The sequence below is a fragment of the Mesoplodon mirus genome (genome assembly GCF_964341445.2).
Source record: "Mesoplodon mirus genome assembly, chromosome: 7".
Lineage (NCBI taxonomy): Eukaryota > Metazoa > Chordata > Mammalia > Artiodactyla > Ziphiidae > Mesoplodon > Mesoplodon mirus.
In genome coordinates, this window is record NC_138983.1 from 11622987 (window position 1) to 11636739 (window position 13753).

The 13753-nt window shown below is 37.5% G+C and overlaps 1 protein-coding gene across 2 annotated transcripts in view; it reads right to left on the reverse strand.

The window, feature by feature from the left end:
- Positions 1 to 13753, reverse strand: part of ZFP91 (ZFP91 zinc finger protein, atypical E3 ubiquitin ligase) — a 36002-nt gene that overhangs the window by 11928 nt on the left and 10321 nt on the right. The window lies entirely within an intron of this gene.

Sequence of the window (13753 nt, forward strand, 5' to 3'; positions counted from 1 at the left end):
CAAATAACGCTTCAAGTAAGTATTGAAGGGGAATTCCATAAAGAGGAATTCCATGGTAGGAATGCCTGCCCTTGATTCTATTCAATAATTTTACTTAGTAAAAGTGAGCCTATATTGACCATGGAAGATCCTTTTAATAATCTCAGAATGGAAGTCCTTTCTAAGAATAGCACAGAATTTTAGGTCTTAAGACTGATACATCTGACTATATAAACATAAAGTTTTCTGCATGGCAAATTCCTCTATAAGCAAAGTCTAACAGCCCAACAGAAAAATGGCAACTCAGTAAAAACATATGGTTTTCAGATATATGAACAAACAAAAACAACTGACAACAAAGCTCAATCCACTCATAACAAGAGAAACTCAAATGAAAATCATATTGCTGTAGTATTGTTCCCCTAGCATATTGGCAATGATCCAGATGTTTGTATTGGCAAGGCTGTAGGAAAATAGGAACTCTTAATAGAGATAACAGTGTGAACACCAGCAAAACCTTTCTATAAAGGACAATTTGGCAACATCTATCAATATTATAAGTACATATACCTTTTCACATTAATTTCAACTACTAGGAATTTATCCTACAAAACTACAATCACACTTATAAAACCCACATCCATAAAATGTCCAAATATTTATATATATGTGTGTATACCCGTGGTATAAATAAATAAATCAATCTATCTATTTATATCTATATATCACAACACTTCTGGACAGATTTCAAAAAACTGAGATAAATACTGGTCACCTTCCAGGGAAGGTCCAAAAATACTTCCAGTAATTCCACCTCAAAGTATCTACCCTAGGAAAATAAACTGGCACATGGAGGTTCACTATAACATGTTTATAATAGCCAAGAGATGGAAACAACTTAACTCTCCACATTAAGGAGCCACTGTTTATTAAATAAACCATGATATATCGCCAAGATAAAATAAAACATATGGAGGTATCTGTAAAGAGTGACATGGAATTACTGGCAAAAGTGTTGTTAAATGGAAAAAATAAAACTTCATACACACACACACATATAGTATGGTAATTTTTTTTGCTTAACCTTTAAAAAAATGATCTGAAAAACTATAGTTTCTTCCACTGTGGAACAAGGTGGTGACTGGGGGATATTTCAGCTTTAACTACATTGTTTGAAAGTTTTATGAGAACATATTAAGGTAATGAAATAACATTCATTTGAAATGCAGATATGAATAGCAGTGGGAACTTTAAAAAAACGGACATAATTATTAAAACAGATATACGTTTCCTTTGATTTCCCTTTCACCATTAAAATGCCTTTCTTACCTTTCTACTATCTGAGCTACTTCAAGTATCAAAATAATAATAATAAAAAGTTTACAGTTGAAAATATCTTAAAGATTAACTAGTCTAAGTACAATCCAATGAATTTTCCCCTTAAAGTAACTGGAATGCCAATGAAGACAACTTGTTCAAGATCACAAAGTTATCTAAGCAGACCTGGATTTAAAAATCCTGTCTTGAGACTAGTAATCAAGGACTTTTACATGTAGGTCATGGGTGCCTTTAAGAAAATTTCTTCAAAGGGAGCAATTCAATACCCTCCATAAAGTACTGAACATTAAATAAGGAAGAGAAAATTATTTCTTTTACTCAACCCAGCTACGCTAATTTGGACTTTAAACCTATTTCATAACTTCCTATACTCAATAAAGCTCTTTTATACTTCATGATGAAAGGACTGTATGCCCACATCTTCTCATACTGTGGATATTATCCACTGGACAAATAACAGCAATTTGATGAGAACTGCTTATCCTTATAAAGCATAATAGCCTATTTTATTGAATAACATACCCATTCTGTAAAACTCTATAGTTTAAAAAAAAAAGCACTGTCAGAGAGGGACATCAGCAAAAATGTCCCTTGTCAGGAACACACACACACACCACACACCTGCCACAATCAACTTTGTAAGAACTCTGGGATATAGTCATAGGTTTACAGCAACCAAGTAAACACTGAAGCAAGAAAAAAGTTAAACAAGCCATGTAAGGAAATCTCTGTCAAATCACACATGGGCACAAGCTTAACCAAACAGAGCCTTTAGAGAGACCACACATGACAAAGAATATGATTTTTAAAAATATGCTCAAACAGCTAAAGGAAGTCACTGACAAAGGGCTAAAGGAAATCAGGAGAATGATGTCTCAACAAATAGAAAAGTGCCAACAAAAAGACAGTAATTATAAAAAGGAACAAAACAGAAATTCTAGGGCTGAAAAGTATAATATCTGAAATGAAAAATTGATTGAAGGGTTTCATTAAACAGCAGATTTGAGAAAGGAGACAAATCAGCAAACTTTAAGATAGGTCACAACTACAGAATCTAGTCAGAAGAATAGAAAGAAAAAAGTGAAGAAAAATTAACAGAGACTAAGAGACCTGTGGGGGACCATTAAGGAAATCAACACACAGAGTCCCAGAAGGAGAGCAGAGAATGGAGCAGAAAGAATACTTGGAGAAATAAAGGACAAAAACGCCCCCAAATCTAAAAAAAGACACAAATCTACACAGACAAGAAACTCAACGATCCTACTTCCAAGTAATGTTACATTCACAGGTACTCAACATCTTTTGGGGGGAAACAAACTGATAGCAAGTGGTTCCATCAATATCAGACAAAACAGACTTCAAGCCAAAACACTGTTATAAGAGTCAAAGAAGGGGGCTTCCCTGGTGGCGCAGTGGTTGAGAGTCCGCCTGCCGATGCAGGAGACACGGGTTCGTGCCCTGGTCCGGGAAGATCCCACATGCCACAGAGCAGCTGGGCCCGTGAGCCATGGCCGCTGAGCCTGCGCGTCCAGAGCCTGTGCTGCGCAATGGGAGAGGCCACAACAGTGAGAGGCCCACATACCGCAAAGAGTCAAAGAAGGACACTGTATATTAATAAAAGAGCCAATCAATCAAGAAGATATAAGAATTATAAACCTATACATACCTAATATATGAAGCAAAAAATTACAGAATTGAAGGGAAAAATAGGTATTACTAAAATAATTTGGAAACTTCAATATCTTACTTTCAGTAATGAGTAAAATAACTACTCAGAAATTCAAATAGGAAATAGAGGACCTGAGCAACACTATTAAAAAAAAATTAAACCTAACAGATATATAATACTTCACACAAAAACAACAGAACACACCATTTTCCCAAGTACACACAGAAGATTCTCCAGAGTAGACCATATATTAAGCCACTCAAGTAATTTAAAAAGATTGAGGGACTTCCCTGACACTGTGCTTCCACGGCAGGGGGCAAGGGTTCGATCTCTGGTCGGGAACTAAGATCCTGCCTGCCATGGTGTGTGGCCAACCACCACCACCACAACCACAAAACAAAAGAACAACATATCATAAAACATGGGCTGCAGCAAAAGCAGTGTTCTGAGGGAAATTATAATATAGACATCAATGGCTACATTAAAATAGAAAAAAACCCCACATGTCTAATCAATAACCTAACTTCACACCTTAAAGAAAAAGGGGGCAGAAAGGAGCAAACCAACCCAAAGCTAGCAAAACGAAGGAAATAAAGAGTAGAGCAGAGATATCTAAGCAAATAGTAGACCAACAGAGAAAAATCAATGAAACCAAAACTTCTTTGAAAAGATCAACAAAATTGACAAACCTTTAGCTAGACGGAGGGGAAAAAAAGAGGAGGCTCAAATTACCAAAAATCTGAACACACTTATAAGAAGTGAAGACACTGAATTAGTTAGTAATCAGAAACCTCCCAGTGAAAGAAAAGGCCAGGAGGAACCACTTCCCAACTCATTCTGTAAGGCCAGCATAACTCTGATACCAAAGCCAGACAAAGACATCACAAGAAAACTACAGACCAATATTCCTGCAAACCAAATCCAGCACATATTAAGACTATGCAGCACATTAAAACTACGATCAAGTGGGATGCATCCCAGGATTATGAGAGCGGTTCAACACACAAAAATCAGTTGATGTAATATACCACATTAATAGAATGAAGGAAAAAAGAACCCACACGATCATCTCAATTGATGCAGAAAAAGCATTTGACAAAATCAACAAACTTTCAAGATAAGAATGCACAATAGGGCTTCCCTGGTGGCGCAGTGGTTGAGAGTCCGCCTGCCGATGCAGGGGACACGGCTTCGTGCCCCGGTCTGGGAAGATCCCACGTGCCACGGAGCAGCTAGGCCCGTGAGCCATGGCCGCTGGGCCTGCACGTCCGGAGCCTGTGCTCCGCAACAGGAGAGGCCACAACAGTGAGAGGCCTGCGTACCGCAAAAAAAAAAAAAAAAAAAAAGAAAGAAAGAATGCACAGTAAACTAGGAATAGACTAGAACTTCCTCAACCTGATAAAAGGCATTTATTAAACCCCTAGAGCTAATAAACTCACTGGCAAAAGACTGCAAACTCCCTAAGATCAGAAACAAAATAAGGATGCCCTTTCCCTCCACTTCTATTAACACTGTACTGAAGTTCCAGTCAGAGCATTAGGCAAGAGAGAAAAAGGGCACATAAATAGGAGGAGGAAGTAAAACTCCTCTATTTGCAAATGAAATGACCTTATTTCTAACGAATCTGCAAAAAAACCCCTGAACTATTAAAGGTAATACACAAATTTAGCAAAGTTGCAGAATACAAGATGAACAGACAAAAATTACTGTAACCATACCAGCAATGAGCAATCCAAAAAGGGAGTTAAGAAAATGATTCCATTTACAATTCAATCAAAAAGAAAAAAACTACTTAAATATTGCTAAAATGGCAATATTCCCCAAATAGATCTACAAATGGAATATAATCCCTATCAAAATCTCAGCTTCCTTTTTTGCAGAAATTGAAAATGTGATCCTAAAATTCATATGAAAATGCAAGGCGCCTACATTAGCCCAAACAATCTTAAAAGTGAATTGGAGGACTCACTTTGTCCAATCTCAAAACTTACTACAAAGCTACAGTAATCAATCAGTACTACAGTGTGGGACTGGCATACGGATGGACATAAAGACCAATGGAACTGTACTGAGAGTCCAGATATAAACCCATATGTCTATGGTCAAATAATTTTCGACGTGGTTGCCACGACCATTAACGGGGAAAGAATAGCTTCTTCAACAAATGGATATCTACATGCAAAGAATGAAGCTGGACCCTTACCTTATACTATACACAAAAATTAACTCAAAATGGATCAAAGACCTAATTGTAAGAGCTAACACTAAGTAACTCTTGGAAATGAAGAAAATCTACAGAATGGAAAAAAATATTTGCAGGTCATACATCTAGAGTCTAATATCCAGAATATAAAAAACTCTCAATTTAACAACAAAAGACAAACCATCCAATTAAAAAATGGGCAAAGAAGTTGAACAGTTATTTTTCTGAAGAAGATATACAATTGGCCAAAAGTCACAAAAAAAGATGCTCAATATAAGTCATTAGTGAAATGCAAATCAAAACCACAATGAGATTACCACTTCATACACACTAGGATGGCTACAATAATAATTTTAAAAATGAGAAATAACAAGTGTAGGAGAGAATGTGGAGAAATTGGAACTTGTACACATCGCTGGTGGGAATGTAAAATGGTGCAGCCACTGTGGAAAATATCTGGTAGCTCCTCAAAAAAAAAAAATAAACATAGAATTACCATACTATCTGGCAATTCCAAATGGAGTATTTCCATTCAAAGGAATGAAAATATTTATACATGCTACAAAATGGATTAACCTCAAAAATCTTATGCTAAGTGAAAGAAGCCAGACTCAAAACAAAAAACCTCACATATTGTATGTACAAGTCTATATATAAGATGTCAGAAAAGGCAAATCTATATAGACTGAATTACACACTTAAAAATGTGTGAATTTTAAGGTATGTAAATTATGCCTCAATAAATATTAATAAAATATGCACTGTAGGGCTTCCCTGGTGGCGCAGTGGTTGAGAGTCTGCCTGCCGATGCAGGGGACTTGGGTTCATGCCCCGGTCTGGGAAGATCCCACATGCCGCGGAGCGGCTGGGCCCGTGAGCCATGGCTGCTGAGCCTGCGCATCCGGAGCCTGTGCTCCACAACGGGAGAGGCCACAACAGTGAGAGGCCCACGTACCACAAAAAAAAAAAAAAAAATGCACTGCAGCACTAGTCATAAAGGCCAATAACTGAAAACTACCCAAATGCCCATCAATAGTAAAATGGATAAATTGTGATACATTCCCCCCCAATGGAACACTACATAGCAATGAAAATAAAAAATCTATAACAAATACAACATAGAAGAATGTCACATACAGTGAGCTAAAGAGGCCCTACAAAAAGAGAACATAATGTATTATTCCATTTATATAAAATTCAAAAACTTGCACAACTAGTTTGTGCTGTTCAAAGTCAGAATGGTGGTTACACATAGGTGTGGTTGATCATGTTCTGTTTCTTGAGCTGGGTAATGGTTACATGACTGGACTTGCTTTGTGAATATTCATGAAGCAGTACACTTCCAGTAAGTGTACCTTTGTATACGTATGGTATGTCTTGAGCAGCCAATCAATCAGTAAATAAAATCACCTGTAATGGGGGGGACACCTGAGAAATATCAAATGTCCTTCAATCAAGTAATAGTTAAATAAACACAGAACAGGGCTTCCCTGGTGGCGCAGTGGTTGAGAGTCCGCCTGCCGATGCGGGGGACACGGGTTCGTGCCCCGGTCCGGGAAGATCCCACGTGCCGTGGAGCGGCTGGGCCCGTGAGCCATGGCCGCTGAGCCTGCGCGTCTGGAGCCTGTGCTCCGCAACGGGAGAGGCCACAACAGTGAGAGGCCCGCGTACCACAAAAAAAAAAAAAAAAAAAAAACACAGAACATACATGCGTAGTAGTCATGGTTGGATGCCCACTAAGTATCTAATTCATCTCTTCCTCTCTCCTTAAAGAACCAAATCCACTATTAAAAAGAGGGTAAGCTAATGGTTTTGAAAGTGTAGTTTGCAACCTCCTATGGGTCCCCAATACCCTTTCAAGAAGTTTTCAAGGTCAAAATTCTTCACAAAAAAACCTCATGTGATTTTGATTTGGATTATACTGCATTTATAGATCGATATGGGGAGAAATAACATCTTAACAATATTGAATCTTCAAACTCATGAACAAGGCACATCACTCCATTTATTTAGGTTTTTAATTTCACTCAGCAATGTTTTATACTTTTCAGTGTATAGGTATACTTCACATCTTTTATCAGATTCATCCCTAAGTAGTTTGTACTTTTGATACTATTGTAAAAGATATTTTTAAAATTTTATAATTTCAATTTTATGTTGCTAATACACAGAAATACAATTGATTTTTGTATGTTGATCTTATATCCTGTGGGGTGACTTCAAGAGGCCTTGCAGCTTTTGGACCATTGACCTGCGCCTACCATGACATGAAAATGTCTGAACTGAAAGGCCATTGAGGAGAGGGACAACTGAGAAATAACAAATTTTTGTATCTTAGACCACTAAGTTTTTGAATGGTTTGTTATACAACAATGCATAAGAGTTTAGAGAGTCACAGTAAAGAAAATGGGGTTTAGAAATTCTCAAAGAGGTAAAGTTACAAACAGAATCAGTCAATAAGAAGGCAGGATGTAAGTTGGGAGTTCAGGATCAAAGAAGTAAGCCACACGCAAGGAAGCAGGCAGGCAAAAGACAGAACCTCAGTTACCTCTAAGGGAATTAACTGCACTGAAGCTAAGGGGGTATTTGCCTGGATGTAGTTAGATCAACCTGGCTAGTTTTAATTCAGAGGAGCTTGATCCTTCTTGGACTTAAAAGGTTAGGGGTCATTAAATCAGAGCTAATTTCTTTTTGTCAGAGGTTCTCATCCACCCATGATCTCAGTGTGAGGATAATGTTATGCTTGCATGTAGAGACGGGTGTCTCTTCAGAGGTTTCAGATTCTTATATGCCGAGTGTAGGCTTGCCCACTCAGGACCTTAGGCTTCTTCTGCTTCAGTTTTCTTCTACCAGGGTATTCTGTTGCAACTCTCAATTGGTTCTCACAGGGAAAGGAATCTCAATATAAAATCACTATTAACATATAACAGAATAAACTATGTTGAGACGGTTCAGATACGTTGAATCATAATCAGCAAATCGTTATAAAGTTATTTTTTATATGTAAGGAACAGAAAGACTCATTTACCTGAGTGATGAAACATCCCATAACTGTAAGGAGCTGATAATCAAGGCTTTCTAAGCCTATGTCACAATCCACACTAACCATAAATGAGGTATGTCTGCACTTCAGGAAGAACCACAGGAGGTCTGGATGTTTGAATTAGAAAAATGGTTTAAAGGTTATGGGGCACTGCCAACATGGAACAAGATGTTGAGCTGATCATTCTCATACTGAGAGAAATAATATGGTTCCTGTTACCTTAAGATAAAGGGCTAGGAAGGAAATAGGATAGATAAAATGCCTATCTAAAGTACTGTCAGCCTCTTGAGACGTAAGCATTATAATAGTCAGAACTTGAGTTTCGGAAACCTGATTGTACTACTCTCTGTGTATTTCGATAATTAGCTCTACTTTGTTTTCCACAAATAATTAGTAAAGCCCATTTTGAAATATTAGCCAATCTCAGCAATATTAAAAGAAGTCAGGGAAAGCGAGTCCTTTTAAAAAAAAACTTATATTTAAACCAACTTTAGAAGAGTATCATTAATATGTGAAGGAGAGTCTTTTAGCTAAATCTGACAGCATACCTGAGGGTTAAGAATGGAAGTATACATGCCTTTTTTAACTTAGAGATTTTTCTTCCAGAGTTCTTTTCTATTCAAAACTTACAGTATTTTATTTTCACTAGGAAACCAGGTTATCAACAAAGAAACTCAAAATGTTTCAAGAAAGAACTGTGAAGACAATGTTCTGTACATCCTTTGCACAGAAACTCAAATGGTAAAAATTAAGTTAGATTTTTCTCATTAGAGTGGGGAAAAAAAGGTGGGAATTCCTGTTCTATATATTAAAGGATGACACAAATATTGTTTAAAAGTCCTGGAAATGAGAGGATAAGAAATAATCAAAGGTATTCCAACTCAGGAAAACAGAAACACTCTGATGAAATTAAAGCTATGAAAGTTATTAACTAGATAAGGCAAATAGTCAAAACTTTAAACAATCTAAGTAAATTCACAGATCTGTTATGAACTCATTTGGTGATTCTGTCTAGGCAATCTTTTCCAAACATCACTACTCCGTAACAGGAAGAGTAACTAAAAACAGTAAAATGATTTTGAATAAAAGATGAGACCCAAACTTTTATACAATCAAATTTTCAAGCACCCAGGATTCCAAGCTGTTTCCCATAAGCTCCAATTTCATGAGCTATTCTTTAAAGGGAGAAAAAAAAAAAAAAAGGAGGGGGTGTCTTATAGGTAATTGCTGTATATTTTGGTATTTACATTGCATAAAAAAACCCGAAATCAAAGTCTCTGAGAAGTCCTGCAATAAATAACTTTGATGACTCAAACACTGCCCACATTTATTTGACTCTGTAATATTTGTTATTATTCCATGAAACTCTTGAAACATTTAATAAAGATTAAGATACTACTGTCTCCTTTTTTACGATTTAGCTTGGGCAGTTCTGGTTAGAGGTTTGAAAAGTGAAAGAAATTAAAATTAGCAGACAAAATAACACTGGGATTATTAATAATTACATTTAGTCAAACCACTCCTTTATTTCATTACCTTAAGTATAACACTGGTTCAAAACAGAGACCAGAATGAAAACATAAAGCCAAGTTAAAAAGGCATTAGCCAGGCTCCATCCCTCAGAATGCCTGCTAACATTCTTGGAAGCTCCACAATGATGATGATAATCTCTGGCAGTGGTAAACCAAGCTTTCATGTTTTTTTTTTAATTAGTTTCTGCTTTATAACAAAGTGAATCAGTCATACATATACATCTGTTCCCCCATCCCTTCCCTCTTGCGTCTCCCTCCCTTCTACCCTCCCTATCCCACCCCTCCAGGCGGTCACAAAGCACTGAGCTGATCTCCCTGTGCTATGCGGCTGCTTCCCACTATCTACCTTACTTTTGATAGTGTATCTATGTCCATGCCTCTCTTTCGCTTTGTCACAGCTTACCCTTCCCCCTCCCCATATCCTCAAGTCCATTCTCAAGTAGGTCTGTGTCTTTATTCCTGTTTTACCCCTAGGTTCTTCATGACATTCTTTTTTCTTAAATTCCATATATATGTGTTAGCATACGGTATTTGTCTTTCTCTTTCTGACTTACTTCACTCTGTATGACAGACTCTAGGTCTATCCACCTCATTACAAATAGCTCAGTTTCGTTTCTTTTTATGGCTGAGTAATATTCCATTGTATATATGTGCCACATCTTCTTCTTTTTTTTTTTATTAGTTTCTGCTTTATAACAAAGTGAATCAGTCATACATATACATCTGTTCCCACATCCCTTCCCTCATGCATCTCCCTCCCTCCCACCCCTCCAGGCGGTCACAAAGCACCGAGCTGATCTCCCTGTGCTCTGCGGCTGCTTCCCACTAGCTATCTACCTTACGTTTGGTAGTGTATATATGTCCATGCCTCTCTTTCACTTTGTCACAGCTCACCCTTCCCCCTCCCCATATCCTCAAGTCCATTCTCAAGTAGGTCTGTGTCTTTATTCCCGTTTTACCCCTAGGTTCTTCATGACATTTTTTTTTTTAATTCCGTATATATGTGTTAGCATACAGTATTTGTCTTTCTCTTTCTGACTTACTTCACTCTGTATGACAGACTCTAGGTCTATCCACCTCATTACAAATAGCTCAGTTTCATTTCTTTTTATGGCTGAGTAATATTCCATTGTATATATGTGCCACATCTTCTTTATCCATTCATCCGATGATGGACACTTAGGTTGTTTCCAGCTCCGGGCTATTGTGAATAGAGCTGCAATGAACATTTTGGTACATGTCTCTTTTTGAATTATGGTTTTCTCAGGGTATATGCCTAGTAGTGGGATTGCTGGGTCATATGGTAGTTCTATTTGTAGTTTTTTAAGGAACCTCCATACTGTGCTCCATAGTGGCTGTACCAATTCACATTCCCAACAGCGCAAGAGTGTTCCCTTTTCTCTACACCCTCTCCAGCATTTATTGTTTCTAGATTTCTTGATGATGGCCATTCTGACTGGTGTGAGATGATATCTCATTGTAGTTTTGATTTGCATTTCTCTAATGATTAATGATGTTGAGCATTCTTTCATGTGTTTGTGGGCAGTCTGTATATCTTCTTTGGAGAAATGCCTATTTAAGTCTTCTGTCCATTTTTGGATTGGGTTGTTTGTTTTTTTGCTATTGAGTTGCATGAGCTGCTTATAAATTTTGGAGATTAATCCTTTGTCAGTTGCTTCATTTGCAAATACTTTCTCCCATTCTGAGGGTTGTGTTTTGGTCTTGTTTATGGTTTCCTTTGCTGTGCAAAAGCTTTGAAGTTTCATTAGGTCCCATTTGTTTATCTTTGTTTTTATTTCCATTTCACTAGGAGGTGGGTCCAAAAGGATCTTGCTGTGATTTATGTCACAGAGTGTTCTGCCTATGTTTTCCTCTAAGAGTTTGATGGTTTCTGGCCTTACATTTAGGTCTTTAATCCATTTTGAGCTTATTTTTGTGTATGGTGTTAGGGAATGATCTAATCTCATACTTTTACATGTCCCTGTCCAGTTTTCCAAGCACAACTTATTGAAGAGGCTGTCCTTTCTCCACTGTACATTCCTGCCTCCTTTATCAAGATAAGGTGACCATACGTGCGTGGGTTTATCTCTGGGCTTTCTATCCTGTTCCACTGATCTATCTTTCTGTTGTTGTGCCAGTACCACACTGTCTTGATTACTGTAGCTTTGTAATATAGTCTGAAGTCAGGGGGCCTGATTCCTAGAGCTCCATTTTTCGTTCTCAAGATTGCTTTGGCTATTCGGGGTCTTTTGTTTTTCCAAACAAATTTTGAAATTTTTTGTTCTAGTTCTGTGAAAAATGCCAGTGGTAGTTTGATAGGGATTGCATTGAATCTGTAGATTGCTTTGGGTAGTACAGTCATTTTCACAATATTGATTCTTCCAATCCAGGAGCATGGTATATCTCTCCATCTGTTTGTATCATCTTTAATTTCTTTCATCAGTGTCTTATAATTTTCTGCATACAGGTCTTTTGTCTCCTTAGGTAGGTTTATTCCTAGATATTTTATTCTTTTTGTTGCAATGGTAAATGGGAGTGTTTTCTTGATTTCATTTTCAGATTTTTCATCATTAGTGTACAGGAATGCCAGAGATTTCTGTGCATTAATTCTGTATCCTGCTACTTTACCAAATTCATTGATTAGCTCTAGTAGTTTTCTGGTAGCATCTTTAGGATTCTCTATGTATAGTATCATGTCATCTGCAAACAGTGACAGCTTTACTTCTTCTTTTCCGATTTGGATTCCTTTTATTTCCTTTTCTTCTCTGATTGCTGTGGCTAAAATTTCCAAAACTATGTTGAATAAGAGTGGTGAGAGTGGGCAGCCTTGTCTTGTTCCTGATCTTAGTGGAAATGGTTTCAGTTTTTCACCATTGAGGACGATATTGGCTGTGGGTTTGTCATATATGGCCTTTATTATGTTGAGGAAAGTTCCCTCTATGCCTACTTTCTGCAGGGTTTTTATCATAAATGGGTGTTGAATTTTGTCGAAAGCTTTTTCTGCTTCTGTTGAGATGATCATATGGTTTTTCTTCTTCAATTTGTTAATATGGTGTATCACATTGATTGATTTGCGTATATTGAAGAATCCTTGCATTCCTGGAATAAACCCCACTTGATCATGGTGTATGATCCTTTTAATGTGCTGTTGGGTTCTCTTTGCTAGTATTTTGTTGAGGATTTTTGCATCTATGTTCATCAGTGATATTGGCCTATAGTTTTCTTTCTTTGTGACATCCTTGCCTGGTTTTGGTATCAAGGTGATGGTGGCCTCGTAGAATGAGTTTGGGGGTGCTCCTCCCTCTGCTATATTTTGGAAGAGTTTGAGAAGGATAGGTATTAGCTCTTCTCTAAATGCTTGATAGAATTCTCCTGTGAAGCCATCTGGTCCTGGGTTTTTGTTTGTTGGAAGATTTTTAATCACAGTTTCAATTTCAGTGCTTGTGATTGGTCTATTCATATTTTCTACTTCTTCCTGAGTCAGTCTTGGCAGGTTGTGCATTTCTAAGAATTTGTCCATTTCTTCCAAACTACCATTTTATTGGCATAGAGTTGCTTGTAGTAATCTCTCATGATCTTTTGTATTTCTGCAGTGTCAGTTGTTACTTCTCCTTTTTCATTTCTAATTCTATTGATTTGAGTCTTCTCCCTTTTTCTCTTGATGAGTCTGGCTAATTAATGGTTTATCAATTTTGTTTATCTTCTCAAAGAACCATAGCTTTATTTTTATTTTTATATTTTATAAATTTATTTATTTCTGGCTGCGTTGGGTCTTCGTTTCTGTGCGTGGGCTTTCTTCAGTTGCAGCGAGCAGGGGCCACTCTTCATCGCGGTACGCGGGCCTCTCGTTGCAGAGCACAGGCTCCAGATGCGCAGGCTCAGTAGCTGTGGCTCACGGGCTTAGTTGCTCCGTGGCATGTGGGACCTTCCCAGACCAGGGCTCGAACCCGTGTCCCCTGCATTGGCAGGCAAACTCTCAACCACTGCGC